Source organism: Pezoporus occidentalis, unplaced genomic scaffold, assembly GCF_034315485.1.
Source record: "Pezoporus occidentalis ecotype Australia unplaced genomic scaffold, CSIRO_AGI_Poc_V1 ctg36, whole genome shotgun sequence".
Classification (NCBI taxonomy): domain Eukaryota; kingdom Metazoa; phylum Chordata; class Aves; order Psittaciformes; family Psittacidae; genus Pezoporus; species Pezoporus occidentalis.
The window spans coordinates 3461921-3474179 of record NW_026915591.1 but is presented as its reverse complement, the minus strand read 5'-3'; the positions used below and the strand labels follow the sequence as shown (position 1 = coordinate 3474179).

At 46.4% G+C, this 12259-nt stretch overlaps 1 protein-coding gene across 1 annotated transcript in view; it reads left to right on the top strand.

The window, feature by feature from the left end:
• DAAM1 (dishevelled associated activator of morphogenesis 1) overlaps positions 1-12259 on the top strand; it is an 81751-nt gene that overhangs the window by 23177 nt on the left and 46315 nt on the right. The window lies entirely within an intron of this gene.

Sequence of the window (12259 nt, the reverse complement as noted above, 5' to 3'; positions counted from 1 at the left end):
ATATGTTAAATGGACACCTTGGATTTTGACTAGAATAGTTAAGTAGAATAGGTAAATAATTTAGGATTTTATTCCGTGGCCATGTGAATGTTTCTCAGAAGAAACAACAGGGAAGTAGGGGATGGTTAATTTTTTTGCCTGGGCACAAGCAGGAGCAATCAGCCTGGAAGAAATTCCTGGTTTCCACCCTGGTTTGCAGGGACGATGCACCCTGTCCCAGCCAGAGTATGCAGCAGGCAGGGGCTTTTCCCTGGCTTAGGACAGATGCAGATGTTGTTACTGTGGTCAATGACTGATCACTGCTTCCTCCCAGAGGAGCCTTTTCCCTTTCCGTTCCTTTCCCCCCAGCTGGGCTGAATGGGTTTTCATCAGGGTATTGTTGGGATGTCGCTCAAGCAGGCACCGGCCCCATCTGAAAGGCTTTTCTTTGTGCGCTGTCCTGCTGGGGCTCCGGCCAGGCTCAGCCACCCAGGGAGAGCAGGTGCTGGCAGAGAGGCACAAACAACAGCGAGATTTTTCAACAAGATTTACTGATTTGCAGCTCCCTTGGTTGGGACAAGGCTTTATCATTTCATGCAGCTCTCCTTGCATTGACACCAGTGCATCCTGCTGGCAGGGGGTAGCGGTGTTTGGTTCCTGGGGCTTTGCAGTGGTGTGGTATCTGCCAGGCAACATCCATTGGATTTACTGAGTTTCAGGAGCCATCAGTTCTCCCATAGGACACATCAGGGGGATCGCTGTATTGTGGGGCTGCTCAGCGCCAGCAAGGGGAAATATCTGGGGCTGCGCAAGCTGCCTGTGAACCAGGAGAACAAAGCTGTGCCATCTGCCACAGCTTCTTTCAAGAGGCTCCTGTATATCCAGGCTAACAATACAGTGTTTCTTCAACGGCTGAAACCTTGCTTGCACGCTTAGAAGAAAGCACTTGCAAAGCTCCACATAATGGTGCCATATGGTGGATCTTGCCGTAACAATCCTCTCTATTTTCTGCCAGCAACTAGACTTTCTACCAGATGGGTAAATGACTGATGTCCTTTATATCTGCTTAACAGTCCTTGTCACTCTGAAGTTTGTAATGAAATGCTCTGTGTGTGGTGGTGTGCGTTGGCCCCATGGGATGTGTGCTGGGTTGGGGGGGTGGAGGCACAGGGGGATTAAGTTTGGACTGGAGAGGGCAATGGGAGCCCTACCATGACCCATGACCTCTCTCTGGCTCTCTTCCCAGTGATGCAGGTTGCAATAGCATCTCCATCCTGGCAGTACGAGAATGATACTCAGGTGACTCAGACCACCTGTATACTCGGAGGAGCTGCCTGGTCCAGTGTGGCTTTGCTGGCCCCTGGAGCATTAGGTACTGCCTTTTTCTGGTCCTGCATCCTTGCTCCCAGCCTGCGTCTCCACCAGTGGAGGGATGGGCTCAGATGACATGCTCCTCCAGCTGCTCCTCCAGGCTTGTAGAATCGTAGAATGGTTTGGGTTGGAAGGTACCTTAAAGATCATGTAGTTCCAAACCCCTCCCATGGGCAGCGGCACCTTACACTAGACCAGGTTGCTCAAAGCCGCATCCAGCCCAATCTTGAACACTTACACGGATGGGGCAGCCGCAGCTTCTTTGGGCTGCCCCATCCTTGTGCCAGTGCCTCCTCTCAAATACTTGGGCTTTGAGGAAATTCCAGTTACTGCTCCAGATTGGGCTTCTCAGACTTTTCACCTTTGACTTGGAAGAAATTAAAGCAGTGTCTGTCTAGCTCTGTGTCTCAGCTGTGATGTGCAGCAGCCCATTTTTAGGCTAGGAAACCAGAGCAGGTTTCCCCAGGTTCCTCCGCCCAGACTTCAGCAACTGGTAAGTTTTTGGAGACCTGGAGAGGTGGCACTGAGAGGTGAGTGGCTGTGCAGTGTCCCCAGGCCCCTGGGCTCAGGACAGGTGCAGACCCTTGAGCCTGATGTTGCGTGGGGTTGGTGACTGCCTTCACTGGGATTTGCTGGTGGGGAGATATTCACACAGAGTCTCTGAAGTGCTGGGCTTTATGCCTTCTCCTCCCACAGCCTAGAAGGCTGCTCCATCCCTCCCTGCTGCTTTATGAAGCAGTGGAAACTCTGTAGCCTGGGGAACCGTTAAAGGGTCTCTGACAGCTTACAAGATATATCACAGCATTTGGTTTTGCTGTATGTGGGGCAACTAATGCATTTCACCAGAGCTGCTGTTGGATGCTATCTGTTAGGAGATACCATCTCATGTCACAGAGATTGATTCTGTGTCACCTGTGAAATGCTTCATGGTAGGTGCTCGGTCTGCGGCTTGCAATGCACCATGTGTGACTGTGCTGCAGAGCTGTGCCCTGCTGCCCTCTTGGTGTGCTGGGATGATTGCTATTTTATATGCTGCTTGAACAGGAGCAGACAACCCTAATGAGAAGGAAAGAATGGTGGTGGGGTCAGTGTGAACACCATTATGTGCTTGCTAATAGCAGTGCTGGATTGGGAGCTCGTTGCTAGCAATATCCAGTTTTACTTAGGAACTTGAATAATGTGCTTTCCCCCTGGTTTCTAATCCAATAAGGAGAAAGTATGAGGTTTTGGGCCTTGCAAAACAACATGGCTTTTAAGTAACAGCTGAGGAATCAGCTGCAAAGTCAGGCTTTGCATTTCATGCTTGCAGGTCAGCTGTCGTTTTTTTCCCAGCTGGTCTTTTCAGCATTAAGGACTTCAGGATTTTGAGAACTGAATGGTGGCCAAAGCCATTTTCCCCTATACCTGCAAAGAAAAGCATGCAGTTGGTACCCAGAAAAAAAACCCCGAACAATTGCAGTAGCCCTTGTGTCCTCGGCAAACACCCCCTTCTGCAGAGTCTGTCCAGGGCCAGATGCTCATCATGGGGCTCCTGATCCCATCCCACCACTGTGTCCCAAAACCAAGATCCCTTGGCTTATGAATCGCTTTTAAGGAGGAAAACCAAATTATTTGGTAATATCTGATTTTGAATTCACTCTGCAGGGAATTGTGTGCTGTACAAAGGACACTTTAACTGGGCTGCCCAGGTTCTGCTCATTGGACCTGCCACACTCCTATCCCAGCCTGCTGATCACGGTGCTTGTTTTTGTCACTTTGTGGCATTACACCCTCACAGATAATCACTTAAACATGTTTTGATAGGTAGGCATCTGATACAGAAGTTGCACACCTACTCAGCGAGAAAATTAGGGTTTTCTGCCTACATGTGTTCCATACAACTGAATGAAGTAATCCACCAAGGAGTCCTATATTTCAGCTGAATCGTTCATGTAATTGCAGTATCTGTTACAAGTACAAACTAGCGTGGGGGCTTGCCCAAAAAACATGTTGCTTCCAGCCTGCAGTTCTACAAAGGAGCCATGTTACAGCACAGTGTGAACCCCAGCTGGAGGCAGCAGGCATGTAAGAAACCCTTTTGTTTCCAGAAGAAGTACAGCTGAAGTAGGAAAATTATATGGTTGATGTGCTAAATGCTTTCCACTTTGCACTTCATAAAAGAGGATGCCACATCCCTGGGAGATGCATGGGCAGCTCACTGTGTGGCACATCAGTGACCTTAATTGGGGCATTCAGGTTTTTGGCTAGCACTGATTCCAAGTGTTTCTGGCACAGGTCACCATGAAAGGTATCAGCCTCATTGGATGGGGAACCTGCCCCAGCAGTGGTCTTCTGACTACTTGGTGGCTGGGTGGTGTTGCTGGAGTTACTATCAAGATTGAGCATGTAGGTTGTGCTTCATCACCAACCTCAGCAAGATGTGTTCCTGCAGGCAATACCACATGCCTGCTTCATGTCCATTTGCAGATACAAATAAAAGCTCTTCATCCTCATGTAATGTCTGTCACCAGCAAAGTCTGGGCATTCCTTAGCATTCAAGCATCACTGAGGTCAGCTTTTGGCAGCTTTGCACCTGATTAAGTTCTTAAAAAGGATGCTGGGTGTGACTAAAGCGAGAGTTGTGTGGAAATGAGGACCAGTTGTTCCGTACAAGCTATGGCAATGCAAGGAGTCCATTTCCATCTTATGCTGCCCATCAGAATTAGGCTGTAGCTGGTTCCTGCTTCCCTCAATTAAGATCATAGAATCATTAGGGTTGGAAAGGACCTTAAGATCATCTAGTTCCAACACCCCTGCCGTGGGCAGGGACACCTTACGCTAAATCATATCACCCAAGGCCTCGTCCAACCTGGTCTTGAACACTGCCAGGGATGGAGAATTCACAACCTCCCTGGGCAACCTATTCCAGTGCCTCACCACCCTAACAGGAAAGAATTTCCTCCTTATATCCAACCTAAACTTCCCCTGTTTAAGTTTGAACCCGTTACCCCTTGTCCTGTCACTACAGTCCCTAATGAAGAGTCCCTCTCCAGGATCCCTATAGGCCCCCTTCAGATACTGGAAGGCTGCTATGAGGTCTCCACACAGCCTTCTCTTCTCCAGGCTGAACAGCCCCAACTTCCTCAGCCTGTCCTTCATGTCCTGTGAGCAGAGTTGAACGCCTTGAGAAGCTTTCGGAATTGAATTGGCATGAGGCTTTGTAGCCACTAGTTCCCATCCAGCCCCTTTTTGAAGCCCTTTCCATGTGTTATGTGTGAAAACCTTGGAGCAGTTTAGCCCTAGATCAACCATGCACAGCTTTCCTACACAAGCATCCCTGTCAGGCAGGGGACATCTGAAGCCACACTTGACTTTTGGCTTTACTTCCAACTACAGTAGCATTCAGGAATGCCAGCAGCAGAGGTGGTATCTAAAAACCAATTAAAAAGGGAGCTGCTTCTTTAGATCTGTAAATAGGTTGGAAATCTGTATCTGAAACCTTCGTATTTCTTCGCCAGCTCTCTGTGGGTACACCCACCAAAGGACAGGTCATATCCAGCTGGGGTTGGTTGGATTTAATCCATTTTAACTATCACAGTAGTAAATAATGAGCCAATACATCTTGTCTTTCTGTTTTCAGAGTTTATATTCCATTGTGTGGAAAAAGTGCACTGCCCATCCACATGCAGGGCTTTTAAATCAGAGGGTGTTCTTCAGGGTAAAATAGCATAGATCAATAACTCAGGCTGGAAGAGTAGCCTGTGTTAATTAAAATGAGGGAAAGGCTTTCCAGTGATGTTGGTGAAAAGGTCACAGAAGGCCAAGCTCAATAAATTGAGAAAAAGTAAGTATATATGCAGTTATAGATATATACACATATGTATAACAACTAAAAAGACCTAGAAGCCTAAGTGCATGCTTTCCTTTTTAAATGCACTACTATTGGAATATGAACAACTTTAAAAACTTTTAGCCTATTAAAGTAATTAATTGATATTAAAACATTACATGCTGTCTGCCTCAGACAGGTGTTTGAACTGATGGGAACATGAACCAGCTGCAGCTAGAGTTTATTGAAGAGCGAAATCAGCTATTGATGGCCGTAATCTTTCTTGCAGAAGAAAGGAATGTATGTTTTATTACATCTGTCCAATGTGCTCAGATCAGTAACTGAAAACTGCAGAGCAAGGTGGACTGGGGTCTTTTCTAGTCCAGCACTAAAAGCGTGGGAGGTGGCTGACTGTGTAAGCACTTTGAAGTGCTATATATGTTATTCCTTGTTGCTGCCTCTCATTTCCTTGCTGTAAGGAATTTCCTTTATTAAAAATATTCATTAAATGATAAAGGCAAAATTAATAAAAATCTTCTATTATGATTATTCATTAAGAGATATGAATAGTTGATTTTTTTCATGTTCTGTAGTTCCACTGCAGGTTGTGGGTAAATTAAAAATAGACAGTGATAATATTGGCTGGGGTCCGTTTGCCTGAGGGGTTGTTTTGAAGTTCTCAGGGTACTATGGCTGAAAAGATATGTGCTAGGGAAGAGGTATTTTTATTACTTTTTCTAAAAACAAAAGACTTTATTCACCACTTTCCTGTTACAAAAAACCCCCCAAACCAAAGCAAGCCAAGATAAATCTGTGTATGTTGAGAATTGTAGTCGCCTGAATGAATGTTGCAGATAGAGGAGGTCCTCCAGTGGTGCAGGATGCGTGTGAAGGTGGTTAGTTGTTTGCACTGTAACAGCCACTGATTAATAGGCCTCCTTCTTCAGAAATGAGCTTTAAGTAAAATAATGAGCAAAGCAGGATGGATTGTGAGGTGGAGATTGTGGCACACCAGCAGGGTGGCAGGCAGTCTTGGGCAGGCAGTGTCAGGCAGGCAGCCGGCCGTGTGGGCAGCAAATTCATGGAGGGGAAGATGATTAGATGAGGAACTGGGGGGGAAAAATGGTGATTGCCATTTCCCTTGACACTTCAGCATTCTGGGATAAAGCAAATTGATGAACTTGGAGAAGAATGCCTGGAAGAGAGTGAAAAAGCGATATGACCCCTGAGAAAGGAAGCTGCTGCAGGGTTCAAGAGGCCATTATTTATTCAATTCTAAATTCCCATGCTGTGACAGTTAATGCCAAATGTTGCCCAAAAGTTCCTGCTTGTTTGGGGTGGGTTTTTTTTTTGTGGTTTGTTTTTTTTTTTTCCGTATTTTTTGTTTGTTTGCTTGTGTTTTGTTTGGGTTTTTTTCTTTTTCTGAAAAAACTTGTATCTCTCATGCTTTATTTGAGGATGCAAACCTTTGCTTTTACATACTGTGGTCTCACAGAAGTTTCTAAGCTCTCTCTATCTGTCAGGAGTAAATTCACTTGATCTTTATTATTTATTGTATGTGTGTATATATACATACACACACATACATATAAAACTAAGAACAAGCCAGCAAGTTGTAATTATTTGTTTTAATGTCAGTTAATGGCAATGGATGACTTCTTTGGTTCCCCTCATCTCCTCCGTGTGTTACAGTTACACAGTTTATTAGCCAGAAAAGTGCATTAGACTCAAGAGTTTTCACCTTTTTTTTGTACAATCTCTGAAGATATTTTGAGGGTGCAGACCTGTATGGTGAATTGTCCCTTACTTAATCCCTGCTCCCCAACTACTTCTTGCAGAATGTTTGGTGGCCTGTGGGATCTGTGGGATGTTTCCAGCCCAAACCATTCTATGATTCTATGTAGAGGAGGAACCTGTCATGGTTGCCCTGAAGTGTTGCAGCTGTGGGTGGACAGTGCTTGGGCTTACTTGGCTCTGAGAGTCTATCCTGGAGGTCATTTCTAAAGTCAAGCTATTGGCAGCATCCTTTTGGCCTCCTGCTGTTGTCCCCATTAAAGCCTGTGGCTCTTGCCCTGTGGCAGATGCTCATTGAAACATCCACTGTGGCATGGGCAAAGTGTCAGGAGCTTACACTGAGGAATATGCTGTGAGTCTGGGGCTGGACTTGATGCCTTTTCTGCTGGGAGGATCAAGCATTTCTTCCAGGCGCAGTGCCTCACTTTTCTGCTTGCTCTGGCTTTGCATTGAAAAGGTAGTTGGAGACTACGGTGGCTGAAAAAACAGAGAGGTCGTGGGGTCTCCCTCCTTGGAGATACTCAAAATCCATCTGGGCATTGTCTGGGGCAATGGCTGTAGATGGCCCTGTTGGATCAGGGGGTCGAACCAGAAGACCTCCGGTGGCCAGAGCTTCTCATACTACTTAGTTGCCAGCCTGGGGAGGTACAGACCATGGGAACATCTGCCACTGTGTGTCCTCCAAGGGAAAGGTGTAGATTACTTGACAAAAGCTTTGGCCCGTGGGATTGTTCTCGCAGCATGCTGGGCTGAGCCACTTGTTTCTAAGGTAGCTTTAGGAGAATGCTGTGGGATCACCTTCACTGGAGCTTGTGCTGTGTTCAGAGGGAGAGGTTTGCCTGGCTCGAACAGAGAGCCGTCAGCAAAGCAAGCTGCAGGGAAGTACTTTACTTCCTAGAAATAACAAATACACCCTGAGAATCAAATCTCCCTATGAGTTTGTTTTTGAATCATATTTAAATGAAGATTTAATGTGAAAACATGTTTCCTGATCTAAAGGTGAATAGTTTAACTGTACAGGACAAATATTTAAGAGTTGCGTATCTCTTTCCAGTAAAAACACTCTGGGCAGAGATTTCCTTCTGGTAGCAAAATGAGGCTGTTATTTTATATGCCTTTGACCAGATTCCAAAAAAAAGTTTAAAATAGTGAAGTTGGCAGATCCTGTTATGGGAGGCACCCAGGTGGAAGAGGCAGAGCTGTGAAAGGTGAGGCTACAGTGAGGAATGAAGGGTGCTGGGGTGATGGACACCAAGCCACGAGTTAGCTCTTCAACAGCTGCCAATACTGCTTGTTATAGCAGGAGTGCATGGCTTGCAAATGACCTATAAAATTAATTGCCAGTTAGAATCACCCAATTAGTGAGCTCATGATTATTAATTGAAGGCACATACGGGTTTGAGGTTTTGCACAGCTTCTCTGCCATGCTATAACTCCACCATGCTATAACTCCACCATGCATTTGCTGCTACAGGCTTTGTCAGAGCTGCATTTGCACGGTGGGCTGTGAGCCCCCAGGAAATGTCTGATGTTCTTGTCCTATCTCAACCTTTTGAAGGGCAGTTTCTGAGCACTCTGCCTGGGACCAAGGAGTACTTTAGTGAGTGAAGGGCTGGAGGTGGGTGTGGGAAACCCCATGCACATAAAACCAGTGAAGACCTGACACCTCACAGTTAAGTCACTGTTAGAGTGCAGAATAAGAATGTTTGCTTATAGAATCATAGAATAGTCAGGGTTGGAAAGAACCTTAAGATCATCAAGTTCCAACCACCCTGCCATAGGCAGGGACACCTCACGCTAAACCGTGCCACCCAAGGCTTCATCTAACCTGGCGTTGAACACCGCCAGGGATGGAGCATTCACAACTTCCCTGGGCAACCCATTCTAGTGCTTCACCACCCTTACAGTAAAGAACTTCTTCCTTATATCCAATCTAAATTTCCCCTGCTTAAGTTTGAACCCGTTACCCCTTGTCCTGTCACTACAGTCTCTAATAAAGAGTCCCTCCCCAGCATCCCTATAGGCCCCCTTCAGATACTGGAAGGCTGCTATGAGGTCTCCACGCAGCCTTCTCTTCTCCAGGCTGAACAGCCCCAACTTTCTCAGCCTGTCTTCATATGGGAGGTGCTCCAGGTCCGAGATCATTCTCGTGGCCCTCTTCTGGACTTGTTCCAACAGTTCCATGTCCTTTTTATGTTGAGGACACCAGAACTGCACACAATACTCCAAGTGAGGTCTCCCGAGAGCAGAGCAGAGGGGCAGGATCACCTCCTTCGACCTGCTGGTCACGCTCCTTTTGATGGAGCCCAGGATACGGTTGGCTTTCTGGGCTGCGAGCGCACACTGAAACCTGCTCATGTTCATTTTCTCATCGACCAACACCCCCAAGTCCTTCTCCACAGGGCTGCTCTGAATCTCTTCTCTGCCCAACCTGTAGCTGTGCCTGGGGTTGCTCCCACCCAGGTGTAGGACCTTGCACTTGGCATGGTTAAACTTCATAAGGTTGGCATCTGCCCACCTCCCAAGTGTGTCAAGGTCCCTCTGTATGGCATTCCTTCCCTCCAGGGTATCAACCAAACCACACAGCTTGGTGTCATCGGCAAACTTGCTGAGGGCGCACTCAATCCCACTGTCCATGTCAGGGACAAAGATGTTGAACAAGACCGGTCCCAACACCAGTCCCTGAGGAACGCCACTCGTTACTGGTCTCCAGTTGGACATTGAGCCATTGACCACAACTCTTTGTGTGCGGCCATCCAGCCAGTTCTTTATCCACCGAGTGGTCCATCCCTCAAATTGATGTCTCTCCAATTTAGAGACAAGGATGTTGTGTGGGACAGTGTCGAACGCTTTGCACAAGTCCAGGTAGATGACATCAACTGCTCTACCCCTGTCCATCAGTTCTGTAGCCCCATCATAGAAGGCCACCAAATTGGTCAGGCAGGATTTCCCCTTAGTGAAGCCATGCTGGCTGTCACCAAGCACCATGTTGTTTTCCATGTGCCTTAGCATGCCTTCCAGGAGAATCTGCTCCAGGATTTTGCCAGGCACAGAGATGAGACTGACTGGTCTGTAATTCCCTGGGTCATCCATTTTCCCCTTCTTGAAAATGGGGGTTATATTTCCCTTTTTCCAGTTGTCGGGAACTTCACCTGACTGCCGTGATTTTTCAAATATGATGGCTTAGGAACTTCATTTGCCAGCTCCTTCAGGACCCACAAATGGATTTCATCAGGTCCCATGGACTTGTGTACATTCAGGTTTTTAATATTATAGTGATTTTTTTACTCGCTGGGTACCACATAACATTTATATAAACACCTCTCTCAAGCATCCTGTAAGGTATCATTAGTTAGGGGTTGCTGAGTGATGCAGGACTGCAATGGCTGAACATGTAAGAGCTGGGGCACAATGAAATGTGCTGTGTGAGACTCAGAAGCAGTTCTGCAACTTTTTGGATGTGTTTGCGTGTTGTCATGTACCAGCACTTAACACGTTGTTCTGCTTTATCCCTTCTTGCTCCTGCTTAGGCTTCAGCTCAGTTTAGGTTTTTTTTCTCCCTTAACAAATCTCCAGGCGTGCACAAGTTGTGTTTTTAGGGTATTGGCATCTTGAAAGTGTCAGTGAATATTTTTCTAAGGACCTAAGTACAGATGTGCATGGCTGGTGTTTTCATGCCTGAATCCCAGATTTACATGGCAGGGAAGCAGGGTCACAGAGGAAGCACTTTCTTGTGCTTACTCAAACCCTCACCACAGAGTTAAATACTCATCAGGAGATGTTAGTCCTCTCCCACATTCTCGGATACACTTTTCCGTTCAGGTGCATTTTGTCTGGGTCCCTGTCTCAGGTGTTGTCCCATTTGCTGCCTTTAGACATGCAGAACTGGGGTGGAAGCAGAGCTTGGATGTGTGACTGGCTCATAGCCTGATGAGACAACAGCAAGGGACATCAAGTGCAGTTTTGATTTTGAGACATGGAAAGGTGCAAAGGCTTGCCCAAGGCTAAGGAGGAGGTCAGTTGCTGGATATGAATCCCTGACCTCCCAAATTGTAAGGAGGTTTGAAAGCAGTGTTCATTGGAGGAGTCCTTCAGCCGGGTTATCCTCCCTGGGTGCAGGAGCAGGAGAGTTGTCTCAGATTGGGCTCAGGTTTTCTCATTCCTCACTTCTTCCCAGGTCTCTGTTGCAGCAGCATGTTTATTTTTGTTGCAAGGGTGTCTTGCAAGTCTGCTTCCAGAGCTCCACTGATGTCAGTTCTGTGCAGCACTGTGGTTTGTAGAGTCAGTTGATACGTGGGGAAAATGTCAAGGGAGAAGTGAAGCTCCTCCGTGCATACATAATGGTAAAAGCTCCACAACACCTGTCCTTTTGAGGAGTAATTTCATTGAGAAGTTAAATCAATACCTGAAATGTCTGTATAAGCCTTTCTGAGATGTTCAGGACCGCGGTAGCTCTCCATCGCTGCATGTCGTGCTGGAGGGCCCTTGGGTTTGGGTTATAGCTGAAGGCTCTGCTGGCTACTGGGTGCAATATGGGCTTTAATTAGATCAGCTGAAATTTCTTCATGGCCTGCAGGTTTGCTGATGCAGGGACCCATCTTTCCCCATAGGCATCTTGCTCAGCCTTTAGCAAATGGGGTTTTTACCTTTGATTGGTACCCCCTGGAGTACCAGGGGCCACCAGCTTTAGTTGGTTAGCATTATTTTTCAGGCAGGGAAACTTTAATGGGTCTTCATGTGGTATCTTTACTTTTTTTCTTTTTTTTCTTTCTTTTAGCTGCTGGAATTGTGTAATTTTTAATGGGGATCCTCTTACTTAAATCCACTGGCTGGGTGGGATGAGTTGGCAGGGCTCCCCTGTGACCTTCTGCAGCATCTCCAGCACTCCCACTGCTGAACCAACACCCCTCCAGCATGAGGGTTGTCATTGGTGGTGGTGATTTTAAGAAACATCCATGGTTGTAAGATCAATGTTGGCTTTAGCAATGAGCCTGCCAGCCCTGACTGAATGTTTTATTTAGTTCACTGATAAAAGCTTTGACCTACATCTAGCACCAGAAAGTGGTGAGGTTTTGATAATACTGGCAGAGGGCATGCTGCTAACCGAGCCTCCAAGTTGCAAATGGAAGTGTCCTTTAAAATAACATCAGATAAACCAGTAAAGGTTCCAGCCAGTAAACACCTTTATCTCTGCTAGGCAATATATAGTCCAGTTTTCATGGAGAGGGTGTGCCTCTTTATGAGCTATAGATACTAGGAAAAGAGCTTTCTATTTTTAGTTCTAGAAAAACAAACCAAAAGCCAAAA